This window comes from Protopterus annectens, chromosome 3.part0 (assembly GCF_019279795.1).
Source record: "Protopterus annectens isolate FY-2018-M chromosome 3.part0, PAN1.0, whole genome shotgun sequence".
Classification (NCBI taxonomy): domain Eukaryota; kingdom Metazoa; phylum Chordata; order Ceratodontiformes; family Protopteridae; genus Protopterus; species Protopterus annectens.
The window spans coordinates 239745599-239768110 of record NC_056731.1 but is presented as its reverse complement, the minus strand read 5'-3'; positions in this window follow the sequence as shown (position 1 = coordinate 239768110).

Here is a 22512-nt window from a genome sequence, read left to right as displayed (position 1 = left end):
AAGCTTGCTAATTGATTATGTGTCACAGGTAGGTATGGGCCTAGCACTTAGCAGAATAATACCGTCTCAAATGATGATGTCACATTACCAACAGAAAATGATTGATTTTAACAACTGGCTTAGCTTCTGGTGTCAATCAATGAGGGTACAATATTTGATGGCCTGGGAGGACATGGTTGACAGATGCTGCTTTCCCAGGATGGTCTGCACTTATCCCCTCTAAGCTTTTGGATATTGGCAAATATCTTTTCCACTCCCATAGTGACTTTCTAGGCAATGCCAAACTGAGAAACCTACCAACTTAACGGCATCTATGAAGGAATATCTGAAGGCAGTACTGCTCAGTGCTAGAAGTCTTAATAAAAAAACTCCACTCCCTTCAAGTCTTCCTCATTCTGAAGAGTGTAGACATCCGTGTAGTAATAAAGACATGGTTTAAAGTCACTGAGAGTACCTCAGCAGTGCAAGGTTATAATGCCTTTCACATCTTTAGACCAGCTACTGCACAGGAGGGATCTAAAGGTAGAGGAGTCTTGGTCTATATTAAAACCAATCTCACATCCAAAATAGTTAAAGTATATGACCCACTGGAACTCATACATGTGCAACTCATCATAAACAAGGTATTGTACCATATCCTTACAAGCTATAGGTCTCTCTCCATGTCCCAAGAAACCTATACTACCTATCTCAATGTACTAGAGTCCCTCACTGTTTAACCCAATACGATATTCACAGGGGATTGCAACTGCCTCTCTATAGATAGTGAATCCTACACTACTTCTAATACACAAGCCCAATGATTCCTAAACTTTGTTAATACCAACATCCTGAAACAGTTAGTCCATTCTCCAACCAGGAGTACAAATATCCTTGACCTTGTACTCACGAACATGGGGGGGCGGGCATTGTTCATCACTCAATGTAATATCTTCACTCATCAGATCTGACCAAAAGGCAGTATTACTTGAAATAAAATTTAAATCCAGGAATCCAGTGAAACTAAAAACCTTTATGAACTATTCCAAGAAAAACCGCTACCAAACAAAAAACACAAGAAACAAAAAAAAAAAGAAAAAAAAGCTGCTGCTAAGCGTGCCAAGTAATAAGTAGTAATAAAATGGAACAAATGAGATAAAGAAGAAGCAAAGAAGAGCGTACCGCCAAAAAAAAGTAGAGCTTTTTTTTTAACCATTAGCCACTTTCGGAGAGAATCCTCTATCTCTCCTTCCTCAGACAAAAGTGAAACAGTCAGTTGTTACAACATGCTCCTTATAACTTTAAATAAATACAAAATAATATATTGTTGTTGTTTAAAAAAGAAAAATTTTTTTTAAAAAAAACTTGCTTCACTTCACTGTTTAAAACATAATTTTAAAAACCTTTATAAAAAAATTAATAATGTATTATATAACTCATATGTTAGATACTCATTAAGCCGCTTACATAAAAACTCAGTATACAGAAGTTTTGAGTGGTTATTAATATAATAGTAGCAGTATTTCCCAGTTAACAAAAGTTAACTCCTATTATATTACATGAATAAGCCCTATTTGATATACAAAGGGTATATATTATAAAAATCAATTTAACATCACATCACTTTTTTTTTTTTTTTATTTTTAATTTTTAATTAATTCGGGCCACTATGCTCTTATGCCATTATACTGTATGTAATAATGATACATCTCACGATATGTCATTCGATCTAGTAAACATCTCTTTCCAAAAGGTAATATGTTACTTCATTATGTCCCTTGTGAAATTGTGTTATACACCGAATACAAAAATGCATTAAAAACAATTGCCAAATGTTCATGTCAAATTTTGTTTCAAAACCTCTCTGAGATGCATTTAATATCTCTAATATGTTCTTGTGCATATCGTTCTTAGAAATATCTCGAAATAAGTGCTCATATGCTCTAACATTGCCTCTTTTTGCTCTTTTTTTTCCTATATTTTCCTATACGGGGGCTGCTTACAACTTGCTTCACCTACCACTACCATAGACACTGAGCTAAGCAGCTTATTAAATTACTTTTTCTTTTACATTATTATAACAAACAGATTGCCCCCTCGCAATGATTCACACTGCTGCACAATCCGCATTTAGTCATACCCTTAGTCCTCTATTAAACGAAGTGTATCTATTCATTTCCCAACAGAGGAGCAAAACACAAAAACCTAACCCCTATAATCAGATCTTTTCTCTTTTTCTGTTCAAGTCTCATCTTTTGGTTGTAATCATCAAACCCGCCCCTATTCTGTAAGAATGGGCCTAAAAAAGGCCAGATTCCATCTTTGGTGGTGATCATCCTTGCCCATCTGCCCCTTCACTACAGCTTTTTTTTTTTTGGATGGGTGGCAGCTCCCAAAAAAGAGGAATCCATTAGAATAAAATTGGGCTGTGAATATTTACTAATAATAAATAGAGGATTCTTTGTCCCGATGTCATCACCATGTCTGCCTATAAAGGGGCCTATATGCATAAGAGGCCTATCCTGGTATATACCAGAGCTTACATCATTCTTAATAATAACAAGTTTAACAACAACAATGTTTCCCATTGTGCCATTACACAATTGGCAAAAGGACCCCAATTGGCAAAGGCCCCCATACATGAGCAGAGGCTTGTCTATAGATCATATTATTAAAACTAAAGAAATTGTATTTCACACCATTTTAATATAGAGTCTCAATTATGACAACAATTTTTTGTTCTACATTTCTTGACTCCAAGAACTCCTCACCCACTCCAATCCTAACTGTTACAGATCGTTATGTTAATGTATTATGCACAGCCATCCCACATATTTGGCACAAGCAAGCCAACATAGACCTCCATCCACTATATGGGTAAAAAAGGGGGGCAGAAATGGATTTATTTTTTTTGGCCGAAAGAAAGAGGGCATTTGTAATATTTAAATAGGAGTGGATCATATGAAATCTTCAAAACAGATCTCTGGTAGTCCTCACCCTATTGTATGCTGTATTAACCTCATTAGTGCTAGTTTTTTCATATGGGCCATATCATAAGTGGATAGTAAGCTTATTAATATAGTCCAGTTTGCTGTTAAATGAACTATCAGCCAAAAACCTTAAATCATTTTTTTATTTTCAAAGTTTTTTAAGGTTCCTATTAATGGCGGGGTAAAATAAACTGCTATTCTAAAAAGGTCTAATAAATTTTAATAATTTAACAACAGGTTTAATTTACTAAATACAAGTTTTTAAGGCAAATCCCTTAAGTGTTCAGCACCACAGGGACAGGTTGTCAGGGACAAAGGGTCCTTTGGAGAATGGAGAAGCCATCAGCCATGGCAGAATTATGTTTAGTGTAGTAGTTGAAGATCTTAAAATCTTCATTACTACAAACAATAACAGGCTGACTAGGCTCCTTTATCATCTGTTGTTCTGATTCTGTTTGTTCCTCAAGGCCATTTTGTTGTTCTACTGGTGGCTGTACTACCCTCAGCATTTGCTTTCTATTCCTTTTTGTTTTTGACAACAGGTACAAGTTTTTGCTGTTGATCGTTATCTAATTCAATATCCCCTTCTTCATCGTCAGGGTTGTTGTGTGCCCTTTTCCTTCTTCTAGTCCAACTCATAACTATCCCTGAGTCTGATGCCCAAAATTTTCTTGTTAGAGTTAGACAATGTCCCCTAACCTTATTTGCATTAGTGTTAGTTACTTTACATGGGGTTTTAGTAGGCCTACTACTGTCAGCATATTGTTTATCCTCCTAATTTTTTTTTTCTTGTTGTCACATAGTTTATTAATAGTGGCATCAATGCTGAAAACACACGTGAATAATCCCTGTGTTGTAAGTCAATCAGCATTGCCAATGTATTCAAAGCTATGCTGATCAAATAAAGCCAAAAGTTGTCCATTCAGTTAAATAGATTTCTAGGCTCTAGTTTTTACATCTAAAAACAGCTTATAAAAATCTCCAATAGCTCGCGATGTTGTTAATGTTAACCGGATAAGGGTTTGTGAGGTCCCCACGATATTAACAGCATTGGCTTGCCACGTTATGCCAACATCTCACTTGTTTTTAAAATTATTAGCCCTTAAAAGAGATGACATCGTAGAGATGTGGATATTAATGGCATTAAGCATAACAGTATAATAATGGCAGAATAGTGGCCCGCCCGTGATTTTTTAAATTAAAAGTAAAAGCTAACAGTAAACCTAAATTGGTCAACAAAACTAACTGAAATACTATACACTATTATATTAATATTAACAAACAAAAAAGCATACATTGAGCTTTTTATGTAAACGCTAAGGTTATAAAGAGATAGATTCTCTCCGAAAGTACTTAACTATTCCAAGGCTAACATCTTGCTACTAAACAACACCTTGGTTCAATTCCAAGTCCCTCAAACACAGTAAATACCATAGCATATACTGAGCTATTTGCAAAAAAATCTGTACAGCCATATTGACAGCTGTATAGAGCAAACTGTGCCCATTCATGTTAAGAATAAAATAAACTCAAAAGACAAGCCACCCTGGTGGAAACACAATATGAATTGATTATCCAACAAAAGAAAAAAATATATTGGCCAAACGTAGGAGGAACAAAGCCATACATGCTAAAAAAAATCCTGACCAATCTAAACAGGCAGCTAAGAGGGTTAATTAATACTTCAAAGGCTAAATTTGAAGAAAAAAATTGCTTCTCAGGCAAAGGACAGCAACAAAGCTTTCTACAACTATGTCTCTTACCTCAAAGGAAATACACAACAATGCGCAGAACTTATTGTAAATGGCATCACCCACACTGAACAGGAGGCCATTGCCAAACTTCTGGCTGACAAGATCAGCTCAAATTCCCCATTCACCCACATAGTCCAAAGGAAATACCACATAACACATTCCTGCCAGCCATTACTAGGGAATGGTTCATCAAGGCACTTACCAAGGTAAAAAAAACACTGCATTGATGGGCCCTGATAACATCCTGGGATGTTTCATAAATAGCATGGAACATGACCTCTCTGGTCTACTTGAATCACTTTTCAACTGGAGACTTCAGTCAGGTTTTATGCCCAAGGAATGGAAGATGGCTACTGTCATTCCCCTGCAAAAAAGAGGTCCAACCACTGATCCGGGTAACTACAGGCCCATACGTCTTACCAGCCTTATATGTAAAGCCATGGAAAGAATCATCATGAATATGATAAATGAGGACATAGGTAATCTGCAAATGCTGGACCCATCAAAGTTCAGCTTTGTTAATAGAAGGTCATGCCTATTAAATCTGGTGGACTTTTTGAGAGGGTTACCAAAACACTGGAGGAAGGTAAGATTGTGCACACAGCTTACCTTAACCTGGCCAAGGCTTTTAATACAATGTCCAACTCAGGCATTACACACCAGCTCACTAATTTAGATATAAACCCTCTTATCACCCACTGGATCAGCAACTGATTCACTGATGGGACCCAGGAGGTCAAAATAGGTGAGGTCATCTTCATCAAGAGGCCAGTCACTAGCGGAGTCCCCCATGGCTCTGAGACAGCTCCTTTTAACATCTATTTCTCAGAAATGGAGCAAATGTTGAAGGTTTATGGCTGACTAAGTTTGCAGATGATTGCAAGCTGGGCGATGTCATTGACTCTGCTGCAGACAGTAGCATTCTTTAAGAAGGTCTATCTCTGACTAACAAATGGTGCCAAAGCCATGGTCTTAAACTAAATGCTAAGAAATGCATAATTGTACCCTTCAGGAAGTCACCCATCCTGGCTAATCACCATGTTGATAATACGCCCCTAAGAGCCAACTCAGTGGTCAGGGATCTAGGTGTGCACATAGAGAGTAGCCTTAACTTCAACCACCACATGGCCACAATGGTGAGTAAACCCTTTTATGTTGCACAACTTATAAATAAGGGCATAGCATCTATTTCCAAAGAGGTCATTATCCCACTGTACCCTGCCCTTATCAGACAAATCATAGAGTGCTCCCTTTGGTATGTACCTGACTAGGTGTATGCACCAACCAGAGCGACCTCAGAGATTCATTATAAAAAGAATACAAGGCATAACAAACCTGCATTATACAGAGTACCTTAAAGCCCTTTCCCTGTAATCAGTCTCCTATGGATTGCTGAGGGTGATCTATGCCTGGCTTACAATACATTCACAAACTCCACACTTATGATGCTCCTACATATTCATAAGTCAAAAATTACCAGAAATACAAAGTCATGGGACCTAAATTTTGTCTGTGACTTGAACCGAACATGCTGGACAGACAGATGTGTATCCCAGAGACTGCTTCTCCTATGAAACAGGCTTCCTATCCATGTGAAGCTGACTTTGTCTATTACCAAGTTTAAGCACAACCTAGATCAGTGGATAGGGACTAGGAAATTTACACCAGGCCTGGCACCCATGTCCATTATGGATAGAGGCAGTTTATAAATGCTTGGTGCTCAATGTGCTGTTTGCATATAGGACATCAATATTCATTTGGGAAAACTTGGCTAGGCTAAGAAAGATCCCCCAGGTCAGTATCCTAGTAACAGTCTATGAATCTATGAAGTATCTGAGAAGCATTAGAAACATGAACCACAAAGTAGTATAGAAAATTATAAAGTTTATATTACATGGGAGCACCAATTACCAACAAAGCAAAAAATAGATGCAATAAAACCAGATATAGTAGTCCATGAAAAGAAGACAAAACTGGCATTGTTCACTGAAATTTCTACACCTAGTGATTACAATATATTATGTACAGAGAGACAGAAAGTCATAAGGTACCAGAATTTGCAGGCAGAAGTGAGGGCAATGTGGAATAAGGATACTCAGACAATTCCAATAGTAGTAGGAGCAGTGTATCTCATAAAACAAGAAATTACAATCATATTTAGATATGCTACTGTTACATGTATTTCCATATGAATTGTAGGAGTTATTTCTGGGAACATTGCAGGTACTGCGAAGAGCACTAATATCAAAGACTGAAACAATGCTAATTTCATGAGCTTTAATCATACTTTGACTTAGGAATGGGCTCGATTGCCATCATGATATTAGAAACCCAAAAGACATGAAGAAAGTAAAGAGAGATTTATATAAACTCCTCCTTCCACTCTAACTTTCCATCTGCTACTTCTTTTCCATTTTAACTAATCACACCCTCCTTCCTCCCACTTCCTTTCTCATCCACCCGACTCTCACCTTTCCCTTTATTATTATATTCATTCCTCACACCTTCTTGCCACCTGACTGCTTTATCCCCCCTTCTCTTACCCTGCTTCTTCCTTTACCTTCTTAACTATTCTACCTTACTTTATCTCCCATTCGTCTTTTTCTCCTAGCCCTTCTATCTCTTATATCTCTCCACCAGTCCTCCACCAAGGCAAAATCTCAGAAATCTATAAGAAGCTATTATTATTTAACTACAATAAACCCCACAGCTCACTGTATGTATACACCCAATTTACATCCAATGTCCACTATTTCTCTCTCTCTCTCTTTTTTTTTTTTAGAAATTTCTATTTCTGTTTTTAATGTTCTAATTTTCTATCCCTAAACTATAAGCAAATCTGCTTTATAGATGTTAAAATTGGTGTACTGTTCTTTGATATTGTACCAAGACTTGATAATAATAACAACTACTTTAACAACTATGTTGCTACAATGTTCTACTGTTTTACGAAATCAACATCAATTTGTATGTATATGTTTTCTATCAACTCAATTTACTTTCCATGTGTAATTGTAAACATATTATACTGTAATTTGTTGGAGCTTTCTCCCTGGGCCCCACTGAAAATGAGTTTCTAACCCTGTCAGATTTTCCCAGTCACCAAATGTCAATAAATAAATAAAATAATAAATAAAATAAAGGAATCACCTTTACATGCTTTCAGTTTTGCATATTGAAATATTGTTCTGTTTTTCCAGACCTTGAAACTTAAATGCCTTGACTACTTTTCAGTTTGTTCTATTCTTGAACTTCAGTTACTCATCTATCCTTTTGTCTCCATTTTTGGTCTCCATTCCAGTGTTGCTATTCTGCCTTACTGCTGCTGCTGTGTAAATACCCACTTAATAATTCTACATGCTCTGTAGCAAATAAGCAATTTTGACCCTCATATGCCAGTGCAGCAATTTGCTAGAGATATCTAAATTACATGACATAACCAAAATAATGACCCTCACATCATTTTCCATTTATTTATTTTAGGCTGATCTGGCCTGCTTGATGAGATTTTGCTGACTATGAAAATAGCAGCATCTCATTAATGCATTACATTATTCTGTATAAATATCAGTATTTACATTAAACTGATTTCAACTGCAGTGGTGGTGCTGCAGTAGCGTTGTCACCTCACAGTAAGACGTTATCCTGTTCGATTCTCTGCTAGAGCGTCTTCTGTGTGGAGACATGCGTGAATGGGTATACCTTCGTTGAAGGTTGTGCATCAGGGCTGGCAACTCGGCATGTAAAAATCTACTGCCAATCATTAGCGGACCGGAGTTCCGCTGTGGTGACCCCTAACCAGGAAAAGCCGAAAGACACAACAACAACATTAAACTGATTTCCCTTGCTGTACTCCAGCTATCCCTCCATGTTGCCTTGTATAATGCATACTCAAATGTTTTCTTCATTTATCTGATATAGACTGTATTAAATAACTGCCCACTTTTAACTCATGATTCGGCCTGGTTTGTTCTAATATTTTGCAATGATAGTACTCTTTTGTTGCATAATTTGCAGTGACAATGTATATAGTTTTATATGAATTATTGCAATTGTAATTACTGATTCATACTGTGTACTATTTATCATCTTATGAAGTATTACAGTGTTGTGGTGTAGCTTTTCTTCTAAGATCTTCACTGAACCTAGTATCTGCCTACTTGGATCTTCCCTTTTAACAAAGCAAACAAAAAATGCATGTAACATGTTTGTTTTTTTTTACATATTTTCCTATTTGCATTGATAACCTTTTTATTTTTGTCCTGACCACACTGGTTACCTTCTCTTCCCATACTTCTTCATTCCCCTTGATACAAGATTGCATTATCTTCTCCACTTATTCACCATTGCAGTCACAGATTTTGCACTGTTCTGAGTTTCTTTTATAGCTTCAAATACTTCATTGTGATTTCTCCATAATATAGACTAGTCTCCTTTATTGCTAGATTTTAGTTTTTGTGACATATCCTAGGAGTACACCAGGTATGGTAAACTGCATAATTGTGTGATGACTTAATGTCTGGTGACCCCTCCCCCATCTCTCTCTCTCCCTCTCAACAATTGCAGTTATTTCATTTGGATAGTGTGAAAGTAGTTAAGGATATAACCCATGCTGCTGGCAACCATATTCACTTCTCAAATCTAGCTTTTTGAAAGGTGCCACTCTTTCTCTCTCTCATTTAGTTAGTTAGTTTAGTTAGTTAGTTAGTTAGTTAGTTAGTTAGTTAGTTAGTTAGTTAGTTAGCTAGTTTGACAACACTAGTCCAACTAGGTATAACTTATTTTCAGGGATATTTGTGTTAATAGAAAGGCAGTATTTTAAGTGAGTGGGGACAGTTTGGACAGAACATAAGGAAACATCTATCCCACTTTTCTGACAAATATCAGCAGATCTCTTACATTGACATGAGCTGTCAAAAAGTAGGCAAACAGGATCATGATTTAATACCATATCCAATGAGTGACTCCTTGTAATGCTGCATCCCCATGCTGCATTGCAGTGTTAGTACTGTAACATGGATCTAAGCAGCTGCTGTGCAGACAGAACCTTCATCCTACTTGCCTTGCTAGCATCAAATATGAGTGCATTACTGAATGGACTACTGGCACAAATGTACCCTTGGATTCAGAAGCATGCCTTATGTGACTGACAAAGAGCCATCAAGGACCTGACAAGAGGTGCAAAGTGGCATGAAGATTACTTATAGACAGGAAGGAATTTCACACACTAAGCATTAACTGACTGATTAATTAATTAAGTGATGAAAAGGCAAGCAGTCTGGGCAAAATAGAAAAATAGAAAGGGTTCAATGCAGATTGAAAGATTTGTAAAAGAAAAGGAAATGTTACATGCACTCACAGAAATGACAGTGCCACTGTAGAGAGATTTGTGTCTGTGAATGCGATTACAGAATTATTAAATGGCAATAACGAGCATGTGCCATGCATGCACGTATATCTGTGCTTAAATGTAACTTAGAAATAAGGTCTCCCAGAAATGTTTCAGTGGAGTTTCATTGACTGAAATAGGAAGGGGGATGAGGGTATAGGGAAGTCAGTAAATCTGTAGAACAAGCAGAGAGAAATATACACAAGGACATTGGGAAGGTACATGCAGGAAAATGGAGGAAAGATATACTGTTTTTTTTTTTTTTTGTGGGACAGATCCCATTTTTTATAAAGAAATGTAGATGTGTAAGTATGTAAGGGGAAGACAGATGATGGGAAAGGAGTAAAGGTATGGAAGTAGCCACACATGAACAAACATAAAGCACACTAATTCCAACAGGGAAGGTGATAACATTAAGGATGTGTTTGACAATGGATATAAAAATATACCAACAGTGGGAAGGCAAGAGGTGATGGGGGGGATTAGACAGCAACAGTGGATGGAGATGACATGCAAGGAAGGGAACACCATGAAGGATAAGGTAAGAATCCAATTCCTGACTAGGCTGCTGGGTTAGAGCCAGGGAAACGTCAATCATCACTGGGATTGCCCTTTCCACTGGGTCCTTCCTCAGATGCCACTTAAGGCAGTGCCAGGCAGTAGTGCAATTTTTCTAGTCACATAGTGACTTTCTCCATGCAGTCAATGCAAGCTTCAAGGCTGCCAGTCCACAAATTCCCATGTCATCTCCTCCAACTCCTGCATACTCATAAGTTGTGACACACTGGTGACTTCACAAGGGAGGAATGACAGAATACCCCCTTCCACGAATGACTAGCAGAAGCCAACAGGGATGCCTCCATGTCACATCTTGCTCCAGATATTCCAACACCTGACAGACAAGCAGCCATGGAGGAAGATGGTAAGCTGACAGACAATGGACAAGCATGATGGTGGAGTGGGGAAAGTGGCCACTCTGCATGCACATCTGTGGCAGTTGCTTTAAAAAATAGGAACAGTAATGGAGAGAAATAAAAAAATATATGAGTATATAATCCTGAGAACCATATTTACTACTCAAATCTAGCCACCTGTGAAAGGTGACACTCTTCTCTTCTCTTCTCTTATTTAGTTAGGTAGATTTAGTTAATTAGTTGGACAACAGTTGTCCAACTAGGTATGACCTGTTTTCAGAGATATTTGTTGTAGTAATAAGGAAGTATTCAAAGTGAGTAGGAGCATCCTGTGTATATCTGTTGAACAGTGTTGCAGGTAACTAAAGACAGACTAAATAACTGTTTGGATACCTCTTACCTCTATGTTGTCCTCCTTTCACCAGTAACCCTAAGAAACAACTACAGCAGAAGTTTATTTATTTTATTACAGCACAAAACACTTATCAAAAACAGTTCTATATAAATTCAAAACTTTTACAGAATCATTGCTTTTATGTTTAAAAATTCAAAATATTGTGCACATTTTTAAAAATCCAGTTTTGTTATATACAGTTAAACAAAATGAAGGTGAACAATCCAAATTTGCCAAAAAATAATTTGTTTTTTCACAATAACTAATGGCAAATAAAGTTCTCACTTGAAACATCCACACCTAGTGGTATAATTCCATAATAAATATACTTCCAAAACACTCCCTAAACTGCTATGCCAAAATGAGCACAATGAAAACTATGCAAAGTCTCCAATTCCCCACAAAGCATTTTTTTTCAATTTCTCTTTTCTATTTCAATAATCCGTCCACTAGTTTCATTTGGTGACCTAATTGCCATAAAGCCCTTTATAAAATATTTCTCTACTATTGGTATTCTCATTTAATATCTATATTCTAAATTGTTGCTAAAGACACACACATAGCTACAAAAAGCTATGCACTCAATATCAGAAAGTCAGCATTCCAAAAGATAATTTCCATTGTTTAAATTTTTACATATTAAACTTGTTCAGCATCTAATGAGTTCAAAGCTTTTAGTCAGAGTTTCATCAGTCTGTTAATTACTCATAATGATCATTCAAATGACATCCCATAAATGCATATCATGCACATTTAACCATGGCTTATAAAAAAAGAAAAGAAAAACTTAATAGTGAATCATATCGAGCCAAATTGGCAAGTGATTGATATCAGTTTCATCTTTTATTGGATTTTAACAGTTACTTCATATTTGGGAAATTAAAACTCTCGTCATTCATAATCCTGTTTCAGCAAAAAAATAGAGAGAGAGAGAGAGAGAGAAGACAAATCTACAAAATATCTAGATTTTATCAACAGAATTATGTCTCCTGTTGCTGATGTACCATTTTTTCTTTACTAAAACTAACATCTAAACCTTACAATCCTCCTCATTAAAGGAAATATCCTCCAAACAACCATTACATTTAAATCTGAAAATTCACCCTTATGTAAAAATGAAACATTATTTTGCAAACAGAAACACAACCTTGTTAAACTGTTTTACCTTTTGCATGTAATAGTGTCACCTCAATATGATGAACATGATGGGAAACTTCTTAAACTAAAAAAAGAAAGAAGAAAATCAATTCAACTTCTTCCTTGCATTTACTAATAAGCCGACTATAGCCCAAACAACATTGGACTCAAGGGACACCCTTGTCAAACCCTTTTCTGGATTATTTTCTTTTATGGTTAATCATTTTTTTTTAATTGTGCCTACATATTTAACCCATCCACATTTCTTTACTAAACCTGTATTTTCTAATATTCGTATCAAACATTTATGTGAAATGTTGTCATAATCTTCATCTTAATCTAAACTTTATAAGATGTCCTTAGTTTCATGCTTCTTATATTGCCTAAAACATTTCTTTAGAATCCATAACATAATATATATCACACTATTTGATGCTGATCCCTGGATATGAGGAATTAAAATTCACTTCTCTTTTTTCAATTGTATTTTTGGGGTATTAATGTAATGAAGTTAGAATCACAATTTAACAAAGCAACTGGTCTACAGGCAGATAAATCTATTGTTTCAAGTCATTTCCAAATTGTCTTTATATGGATATATAACTGGATCCAGCCTTACTTTTTAAGCATGCTAGAAACCATTAATTTGATTATTTTATTAAAAAAGTAAACTACAAGGAATCAAACCTGTGCCAGTGTGGAATTAATAGAAACTGTGAAATTAACAGAAAACTCACTTAAGGCCAATACTGATTCTGTTTAATAAAAATACTTCTCTGTTTTGTTATTCTCCATCATCATAGACAGAAGCTCCCATAAGTGCTCATCACCTAGTTCTAGTTCTTTAGAAAATTTCTTAAAACAATAGTCAAATATTGATTGGCTTAATTGTTTATACTAAACCAACTGCAAGCTTATCCAACAGTGCCCTGGAAGAAGAATCAATACTGTAAAATGATCTAGTAGATCAGGAGATGATTATAATAGGTATAGTTAATTTGAGAAACATAGATACATTTCCAGTTTAGGTTATGGTAGAGAGAATGGAAATAGGGATGATTTGGACAACTGTGAGGAAAGGAGAAGCAGAAAAGAGATATGATATTGCTTAACTTGGTATAATTACAAATTTATAGTCAGTGACTCCTGGGATACCTTTTTCCAGATCTAATTTATTATTCTACTTGAAGTTGGAATGTTGCTAGGGTTTCACACTGTCTATCATTTGAACAGCTTTTCCAAAAATGAGGGACATGCTGTGTAATAGATGTATCCCTATATAGTTTGTTAGAGTGGGAATTAACTGAGGGTTAGGTCACTGAAACATGTATTAACTGGTGATCTTTCCAATTTTTGTAATGTATTACAGATGATGTTACCACCACATCTAATGGAATATAAAATCCTTCATAAATAAAACCAAAGCAAATGGAAGCAAGTGCTGTATAGTAAAACCAAAACAGCAAAATTCAGCACAAAAAGCCCAACAAAGTACAGCACACAGGTTTATTCAGAGTCAGCACATCACAAGAATGAAACATAAATGCTTATATCCACAAGTACATTATCGTCTACACAGACTTCTTCAGATGCATAAGTCACTTGTAAGACTTATGCATCTGAAGAAGTCTGTGTAGACAAAAACATACTTGTGGATATAAGCGTTTATGTTTCATCCTTGTGGTGTGCTGACTCTGAATAAACCTGTTTGCTGTACTTTGTTTGTTTTTTTGTGCTGAATTTTACTGCTTTTGTATCCTTCATAAATATTTATTGTCCCAGATTATTGTGGAAATGGAAAATATCAAATGTGTTCTATTTTATTTTATATTATTGTTCTTTTTCCACTGAGATATCCTCTTGGATCTACCTAGAAACAGTTCCTGGCTAACAGAGTTCTTTTTACCATCTTAATTATGTTGGTTCTTTCGAGCTTGATAAAATTAAGTTCATCTTTTTTTTTTTTTAATTTCTCTTACTCATGTTTAAAGTGCCACATCAAATTCAGTATGGTTAGAGACTTGGGCACAATTCAAAAGTATATGACCATCCTGGAAACAGTAAGGATTAATTTGTTTTGAACATCATTTTGCTGTGCATTTCCCAAATGTAAAGCTTCACTTGGGAGAGGGAATGTACCCTGTCTGCATGTGTTGGAATGCCTTTAATTTGAACATTACTTTATTGTGCATCTGCTTAACATAAATCGTTGCTCAGGACAGGCAGCATACTTTGTTTATACTTACCAAATGCGACAGTTTAACAATTACTAAATCATTTATAATACATTCTTTGCAGCCTGATAGTACTTGAAGCTTTTATAACATATAAGGTTAGTTTTCAACAGAATAGACCATTCTTTTTTGTGTGTGTTGACAATCATGTTAAGGACTTTAGACTGGCAATTAGCTGTGTTGAGTAAAGAGTGTTATTTCTATTTACATGACAGGTACTTATAAGCTTCGTGTTTAATACATTGCAGAACGTTTTTTTTATATGATATGCATTGTACTGAACATGGGGGCAATTTGTCTTTGAATTGTCACAGCAAATTGTTGCTACTTGTCAGTGTGGGTTAAGGAGATTAAGTCAGCAGGTTGAGAAAGAGGAATAGAATTTTTGTAGAGGGAGTTTGTTAGATTGGATCTTGCACAATATGCACATAGAATCACCATAGCCCCAAATCCTGGGTGCAGACAGAGGCATTTCTAGGATAGGGTAAAGGGTGAAGCTGTCCCAGGTGCAAAGTGTTAGGAGGTGTGATTGACAGCTTTCCAGTAATGACATTCAAAGGGATGTTCCTGATCAGTGAACTGCCATTTAAGCTAGCTCTGGCTCTTGGTTCTGGTTTTGAGGAGTACAAAACCTTTCTGATCTAGTCTATGGAAAGGAGGGAGGAGAGGAGATCTTAGCAGAGAGGATCCCTATGGGGGCAATGAGGTATAGTTTACTACTGGGAAAGTGTGGGAATAGGTAAAAATATAAAGAGAGGAAAAGTCAAGGGAGATTGTTTAGAAAGATATAGGATATTATTCTTTACAAGATACCAGGCTGAAAAAAGTGATGCACTGAAGACGGGATCAGCAGTACATGAGAATTAGCTGTGGCAAGCTGAATGAAAGGGGGAAGAGAAAGGTGATGTAAATAATGGTTAGAAAGATGCTTCAAACTGTTGTGACATTTCTTAATGAGTTAAGATCTGCTAGATGATTTATTGTAGATACTTTGTAGAGAAGTTAGATAATTTGTTTAGTCCAAATAAGGATGACCCACAGTTCATCATTAATTTCTGTGAGAGGTAGCATTGAGGTTTCCCACAGGTGGAAAGGGTGATTATAATGGGGACTTCAGTATAACAATTTCTCATAGGCTAGATCACAAATTTTAATCCCACACAAATGAGCACCCTATGATGATAGAACAGGAAACATAAGGATACATAGATGTGTGGAGACCATACCATCAGGATCCAGGGAGATTTATTTTTTCTAGAGATGTGAAGAGACAAGCTACTATGCTGGATAGATTTAAACAAGAAGAGAAGTGAGGTTCAGTTAGAAGGAGTATCTGTTTGTGAAAGGAGTGTATTTGAACACACGCATGTATTGATGTTGAATCAGGGTGATTCAGATAAATCAGTAGTGAGGTGGTTGAAATGGAAGCCTTGTTTTGGTGTGGGGAAGGGAAGGCACACTCTTGTTCTTGACTGGTAGATGAAGATTTACAAATTAATAAAATGAGAGTCAAAGAAATAAGATATGGATGGTTGGACACAATTGTGCAGTGAATGAGAGGGAGAGGGATGGGTCAGGGAATCTTCTATGCAAAATAAATAAATAAATAAAATGAGATAAGGGTGTTGAAAGGTGATTAAATGCCATTCAGTTCGATATTAAGATAGGAAGGGGTGGTGAAAAGAAAAAAGAAGATACATTTTAGGGAATGAGACATGGATAAATGAGATACAAATCAGAATAATTTAAAAAACTTTAATTTATAAACAGGAGTTGTTATGGCAAAAGGAAAAGTTGGGTAGATAAACATTTAGCCTGAAAGTTTAAGGAATAGAAAACACCCAAGTTAAATGCTGAGTTCAGAAACAGTTATTGGGAGACTGCTGAGACCAAAGGCAAGGAGAGTAAATTTCCTGAGAAGTTTTATACAGGTATACATAAATCCATCAAAGGGGTTGGGTGGTGCTAGGCAAAGAAAATAGAAAGTGGTAAGCGGTCTATTTAACAAATGAGGTGAAAGAAAGACTGGACGATAAATGTATGGAAGACAAGGTTTGTGTGCAGTCACTAGACTTCAAAGTGGGACAGTTCTAGGTGAGAAAGGAGTATTATAAGGGGATAACTTAGCTAGCACAAAGTGCTTTGTGGAGTCCTTAATAAATGGCCAGAAAGCGGGAGACTACTGAATTTCTTTACTATGGCAGGTGTTGTATTGAGACCCAAGGGGGGAAGAGTAACATCTAAATCCAAGCAGATTTAGACAAACATTTTTTTCCTCAGTGTAGATGCAAAAATCTTACACATGACCTAAACCAAGAGATTAGATGGGGTTATCCATCATTTAGTCCATATGAATCTGAAACATGTAATAACAAGCAGAACTGCAGAAGTTGTTTGGTGGCTGCTAAGTGATTTTCTAAGGAAAACTTTAAGAAAAGGAAATGGAGTCTGCAGGGGTCATTTTTTTATATATACAGAAGGCCTTCAACATTATAGAGTAGAGTTTCCTCTTTAAAGAGTTGGTTGAAACTGGAGCAGGTTATAGGCTTTGTAACTGGATAAAAGGATTATACAGATATCTCAGAATAAGATTCTTCTTCTTTCGGCTTTTCTCAGTTAGGGGTCACCACAGCGGATTACCTGTCTGCTCATGACTGACAGTGGAGTTTTATGGTGTTGAGTTGCCAGCCCGGTGCCCACCCTTCCAAAGAAGGCACACACACATGCACACATTCACACATAAGGCCAATTTAGAGTGTCCAATCCACCTACAGCATGTCTTTGGGATGTGGGAGGAAACTGGTGCACCTGGAGGAAACCCACGTGACCACAGGGAGGACATGCAGACTCCCCACAGAAAACACCCCAGCTGAGGATCGAACCGGAGAACCTCTTGCTGTGAGGCGGCAATGCTAACTGCTGCATCACTGTGGCTGCATAGCTCAGAATAAGATTAGTGATCAATCTCAAAAAGCACCGATCTCTGTATGAAGAATTTCTGAGGAGTTGGCCTTGGAAAATGATACAATCCAGTGTAATTACAAAGACCTTGGGAATTAGCAGATCCCAATGTTAAAATGTGTAAGGAGTAATAGGTGTAATAGATATTCACCTTGGTGGAAAGGTTCATTGTTATACAGATGATGGTTCCTCTGAGAGGTTTGGCACGTACCAGTTGAGAAGGAAGATAAATGAGCAGTGAAAATGCAATTATTCTGCAACAACTCTATGTGGGAAGAAACAGGCTCTCGCATTGCTAGTTGGAGATTTCAGTTAGCAAGAAAACATGGTGGTTCGGTTTACCAGATTTCCAGCTATATGCAATCTGTCTTTGCTATAGTTTATCTTAGAGAAGAAGAAAGGGAAGAGAAGATGATGACAACAACCCAGAATCATCTAACAGGGATAGAAAAGATGGAGAACAATTGGGAATAGACAAGAAGTAGAGAGACATGACGTATGAAACAATAAAATAATGACAGATTCTTGATAAGATGGTCTGGAAAGCTTCTCCTGTCTCAAAACAAATAAAATTCACACATACTCCTCAACCTTGTAGAGCAAACAATCTGGACAAAGCCTTAAATAAAAGTGGGACAAAGGCCCAAAAATAGGGACAATTTTTAAATATGGTTCTTACGATCTTAGAAAGTTGATAGAATAAAAGGTTTTGCATTAGCATGAATTTTCTGAAGGGTATGAAGTCTGAAATGCAAATGTCTGTCATTATTTTCTAACTTCAGTGTTTAATGATTTGCCAGTAATTTGCCAGAAAACTACAGTTTATGAAAAACAGACCAAAACTATGAGGCAAAAATCTGGACATTCTGTGAAAATTTGTACAGTTGAGAAGTCTGAATTCATAGGATCCATTGAGAAATGTCCTAGTGCTCTTACTCAAGAAGCAATACCGACAGGCTCAGTAACTTTTTCTGGAGTAATACTTGACCACTGGCCCCTCATTTTAATTCACAAAAGTCACATCAAGTATTTTCCCTGATTTAGTTCTTTAGCTCCTTTTATTGATCAACTCATTACCTGCATCCCTGTATTCCACCTGGCCATTTTTGCAAAGTATGCAGGATACCTTTGTATTCACAAAGTCACTTTTGTTCTCTAAACTGAAGTAAAATACTGAATATCCTCTGTATTCTTGATTCTGCTGCCCTGTTCACATCTTTTTTGCTATAAAGTTTAGTTGATAAAGGTCAACATGCCACCAGCTGTAAGGTTAAGTACAGATTGTTAGAAAATACTTTGGCAGCTACGAAAATCAGAGTCAACGTATAATTTACTTATTATGATGTCTCATAATATATCCGTACCCCCAATAGCATTCAAGGAAGTCTTAACCTCTTCAAGCAGTTGTTACATGCTCAAAGAATCATCAGACAGAGTAATCACATCAAATGGTTCCTCTATAATTCTGCCTCTGTAGTTTTACTTCATTTGCCTGTTACCACAATACCGATCTCCAGTAGTTCAACATAACATGAATGGGATAAATTCCCTGATGTTCTTCCACATTTCCCCAGTCTGTATAAAATCACCCCTGGCATCCCCTGAAAAGAAATGCATATACCTAGTGGGAATAATCTAAACATACCTCACAGCCCACAATCCTGTGTAATTTTATTTGAGTGAACACATTATGCCAGTTTATTATATATAGCTATTTCCTTCAGTATTGATATATCCAAGTGAGAGCCATTCAGTTTGAGCACCATCTGATTTCTTAACTGACGACTTGAAATAATGCATTAAAAACCTTTTAACATAAATCCTTGCATGCATGCAGGACATTTCTGAATCATCTCATGATGGCAGTACATGGATGTTTTAGCTCTGGATCATCTCTGTTAACAATGACTAAGTCCTAAAGCTTTTCGTTAACCATAGGTATATGTGTTACCACACATAACATTTCTATGTCTTTCACAACAGATTCGCTTTGCATTCTCTGAGGTATACTTTACCTGATGGGATCTGGGATGTGGCTGCACTTTCCTGGCATGGGCTTTACATGCCAATCATACTCCTTTAGAGGCATTTACATTCCTTGGAAGCAAACCTCTGCCTGGATAGGGGCTTCTTGCATAAATCTTAATGAGGCATATAGTCTGGATCAGCAATAATGTGCTTTCAGTGTACAGTAGTAAAACATTTAATGCCAAATGCTATTGCAAGCATTTCTCTTTCTCACTGACCATAGAGTTCTTGTATCTGTCAGTGCCCTGGATACATAGAAAACTGGTTGCCTTTCCTGCAGTATGACTATTCATAACTCTGACTGATTTGCATAAACATGAAGTGGTAGGTGGCATTATATCTTAGTACTTCATTTTCTACACAGTGGCTACAAACCTTTTTAATAGTTCAGTGGTTTTTTTTCTGGATTTACTGACCAGAATTATTGAATTACATGTCACTGCAAATGTTTAGTGGCATTGCCATATCGTACAAGTGTGAAGAGAATTTTGAAAGATAGTGTGCCATTTCCAAGAATAACATAGGAGAGATAGATTTATCTGTAGATTTTATCCATCGGTTCACAAATACATCACTTTCTTGGTATCTGGCTGTAGACCATTTTATGTCAGTAGCTGACCCATGTATTTTAGTGAAGTTACACCAGTTTAACAATTTGCTTTGCTGACCTTCAAACTCTGTGAAATCAGTTAGTCTTGTTGCTTAATCAGTTATTAGTCATGTGTCTGACTAGAATGCCATTGATAATATTAATAGCACATTTATGTTCTAAAATGCTTGCTGATGTGCATTGGAACACCTCAGATGTTGACCACATCCCGCAAGGCAGTTCTAAACACCTACATCTACCTCAAGGCATAATGAGCATACAATTTGGAATGTGTCATGCATGGACATTAACCTGGCTACTGCTTCTTTAATCATCTGTAAAAGGTAGTGCTCCCTCTTGGGTTATTTATTGAATTTATTGAGAAATTTTGGAATAATATAAATTCTAATTTTGTCTTGCCTAAACACAGTCAGCATGGTGTTAACCAATTCTCCAGGCACTATTTGCTTGACTCTTAATGATTCCATGCAGTTTAAATACTGTTCCATTTGAGATTTAAGTGCAGCGGGCACTCTTCATGGAGTAAGAATTAAGGGATTGCTTCTGAAGAATACATTATATACTAATCAGTCTATAGACATCCCAAGATTTCAAACAAATTTGTATTGCTTCTGTAAGAATATATCACTGCAATGTTTAGTCATTAACTTATGCATTTTATAATTGCACTTACAAGTGCTGATTTTAAAACATTTTTCTGTAATAGGTTGCTATAAAATACTGAATATAATATCTTTCCTTAAAATTTTGTTTATGTTGCCCCTATTCTGTGCTTGCTTTTATTACGCTCAAGCTATTGTGCTGACTGCCTGCATGGGTATTCTGACTTCCATCTTGTTCATTCCCTCCTGACTGTATCACAGAAACTTGCTGTGCAGAACTTGACCACCCAATGCATTTTTGTCATTTAGACTTGCAACCTCACTTTCATTTTTGTATCTGGACAGTATGAATGGTGAGTGTCATTTACAAATTCATGCAAGCGTCATTAACATATTGCGTTACTTTTATTGTGTTTGCTGAGTTACAGTATGAAACAGTAGCTTATTTACTTATTTTTACAAACACAGCTTAACTAAAGGCTGAACTCATTAACAGTTACACTAAGGGCAACCTGATTGCAATCTATTTTATATTCATTAAACAGCACTGCATGTTGTGTAGAGCTTCAAAACAAAGGGGAACAGCAGAATATGCTAATGACCGCATAAAGAGCTGAATTGCATGCCAAGTAACCAATCCAACATGGCAGAGCTATTCACGAACCTATAAAGCAATCGTGTACACTCAGTGCTCACTTTTGCCTTGAACTCCAAAATTCTTAGGAATACGGGCACGGTTACATTTAGGGAAAAAATGTTAGGGGTTGCTGCTGCTGTCATTATGCTATATACATATATATATATATATATATATATATATATATATATATATATATACACAACAGGCAAAATCAAAAGGTAGCAGAACAAACCAAAAACAGCAAACTAAAGTGAGGATTGTTGTGGGTCAGCAAGTACAAAATAGTTGTAAATGAAGTAATTCCAGATCTAAAACAACCTTTAATTAGAGAAACATTCAAATAAAATATTTTAATTTTGTTGTTTTACATCTGGATTTACTTCATTTACATTGGTTTTCAGTTCTCTGTTTGTGAAATATACAACAAGCTTTAAATCAAGGGGCTGCTGCTTCCGCTACCAGACTGGGGGCAAGATGAAGGGCGTTTAGATCTTATCTGACTTATCATTTATTTATTTTATTTTATTTATTTATTTACATTTGTTGACCGGGAGTGTCCGACTGGATGTAGGTCCATTTTCAGCGGAGGCCCGGGGAGAAAAGCTCCACAGTTAAAATAAACAGACAGTAGTTACATTGGATTACATAGCAATTAACAATTTACATAGCAATTACTTACAACATATTTACAGATGAAGAACATAGTGCATCAGTAGACAACTAGAATCTTTATCTGCGAAGTACATAACAGACATTAACAAATGTTACAATAAGAAGTTCCTGCTGTATAATGAGTACTAGGCTTATGAGCATCTGAGCTTGCTGTAATCAAGGTAGTTAGTGGAGTGGAAAGAAAGGTAGTGGTTGGATGGGGTGGGTG